This window comes from Triticum dicoccoides, chromosome 2A, assembly GCF_002162155.2.
Source record: "Triticum dicoccoides isolate Atlit2015 ecotype Zavitan chromosome 2A, WEW_v2.0, whole genome shotgun sequence".
Classification (NCBI taxonomy): domain Eukaryota; kingdom Viridiplantae; phylum Streptophyta; class Magnoliopsida; order Poales; family Poaceae; genus Triticum; species Triticum dicoccoides.
In genome coordinates this window covers 260,622,550-260,625,051 of record NC_041382.1, presented here as the reverse complement: position 1 = coordinate 260,625,051, position 2,502 = coordinate 260,622,550, and positions in this window count along the sequence as shown.

Here is a 2,502-nt window from a genome sequence, read left to right as displayed (position 1 = left end):
GGGAGGAAGAGGGGGTTGTGGCGGAGCTTCTGAGCTAGTCGGGGGAGCGAGGGGTGGCCGGAGACGGCTGCTAAGGCGAACGGCGGCGACGGTGGTGTTCGGTCGTGAGAGAGAGAGCGAGGGAGAGGAGGGAAGAGCCGAGGGCGAGTGAGAGAGAGCAGGGGGGAGGCGTGGCGTCGTCCAGGGCATCGAGGCGAGGAGGGGAGGGCAGGCAGGCAGGGAGAGAGGTGGCGTGGCGCGGTGGCGCGCGCGCGCGCCGGCCACACTCCCCTCCCTCTGTCGGGACGAAGACGACAGAGGAGGGAGACGGGCTGGGCCGCCCGCTGGCTGGGCCGGCCAGCTGGATGGGCTGCACAGTGGAGGAGCCCAGGTAAGCTTCTCCCTTTTATTTTTTTCTGTTTTCTAATTTCTGACATTTGTTCTGATTTAAATAATATATTAAATCATTTATTTAACTTATGCCAAATTTTTCAGGGGCTAGATATATTATTCCAGAGCTCCTTTATAATTGGCATAATATTTGGACATATATTAATATATATAGAAATATATTTCCAAAGCAAATATTTATGCATTAATTCCAAATGCCCAAAATAAATGTCCATGAGCCACTAAAAATATTGGTTTGATTTTTATCTCTGTCCAATATTTTCAGAGATCAACATGAGCATTTTCTTGGACCCTTTTGGAGAAATTTTTATTTGGGTCATTTTCAAAATGATTCTGAGGGTTTCACAGATCCCCATTTCAAGTTTCTGATGAAAGAGTAAACATGATGCAACACTCTAATGCATGACTAGCTAGGGTGTGACAAACACAATCTGGTAATGAACCTGAAACTAATGATAATGTTAATGATAATGTTCATGATGATGCTCAACCTAGTAATGATAATGATAGAAATTGAACATGCTGTTGATCTTGATAACCCACAATCAAAGAATCAACGTTATGATAAGAAAGATTTTGTTGCTAGGAAACATGGTAAAGAAAGAGAGCCATGGATTCAGAAACCCATGCCTTTTCCTCCCAAACCATCCAAGAAAAAGGATGATGAGGATTTTGAGCGCTTTGCTGAAATGATTAGACCTATCTTTTTGCATATGTGATTAACTGATATGCTCAAAATGAATCCTTATGCTAAGTATATGAAAGAAATTGTTACTAATAAAAGAAAGATATCAGAAGCTGAAATTTCCACCATGCTTGCTAATTATACTTTTAAGGGTGGAATACCAAAGAAACTTGGAGATCCAGGAGTACCCACTATGCCATGCTCCATTAAAAGGAATTATGTTAAAACTGCTTTATGTGATCTTGGAGCCGGTGTTAGTGTTATGCCTCTCTCTTTATATCGTAGACTTGATTTGAATAAGTTGACACCTACTCAAATATCTTTGCAAATGGCTGATAAATGAACTGCTATACCTGTCGATATTTGTGAGGATGTGCCTGTTGTAGTTGCAAACGTTACTATTTTAACGGACTTTGTTATTCTTGATAATCCCGAGGACGATAGTATGTCTATTATTCTTGGAAGACCCTTTTTGAATACTGCAGGGGATGTTATTGATTGCACTAAAGGCAATGTCACTTTTCATGTTAATGGTAATGAGCATACGGTACACTTTCCAAGGAAACTACCTCAAGTCCATAGTATCAACTCTATTGGAAAAATTCCATCAATTATATTTGGAGGTTTTGAATTTCCTCTTCCTACTGTCAAGAAGAAATATGATATTCTTATTATTGGGGATGTGCGTATCCCCGTTGAGGTAATATAGTGCTATTCGAAATTTCTCCGGTTCCATGTGATTTGGAATGAGTTCGTTAACAAGACTTGATCAACCTTGTTAGTGGATTCCTTTTGATGATCATGAGATGGATGAAACTAGAAGGCACAACCTGCTATACCCTCCTCTTACTTTCTGTTATTTATATTAAATAAAATAAAAAATAGTATCTTTCTGTCTATTATCTGAATTATCCGTGCAATATAAAAATACCCCGAGAATAAAAGTTCTCTAAATGCCCTGAAATTGAAATATGATTTTTTCTAGAATATTTGAGAATATTTGGCACTGAGAACACAGCAGGAGGAGATGGCGCCTGGCCACGAGGGTCAGGGTCGCGCCCCCTGCCTCATGGGCCCACGGTGGCCCTCGTCCACTTATTCCTGCACCCACACACTTCTTCTTCCTCCCACAAACACGAATATCCAGCTCAAACCTGAGTCCAAGCTCATTTTGCTGCCATTTTCGATCTCCTTGCTCAAAGCACCTCTCAAAAAACTGCTTGGGGAGATTGTTCCTTGGTATGTGACTCCTCCATTAGTCCAATTAGTTTTTGTTCTAGTGCTTTATTCATTGCAAATTTTTGCTGCTTAGGTGACTCTGTTCTTGAGCATGCATGTCAAACTTATATGGTCAAAAGTAGTTTTGATGCATAATATAGGCTCTAGGCACTTGTAGGAGTAGTTGCTATCAATTTTGTTGAGTTTGG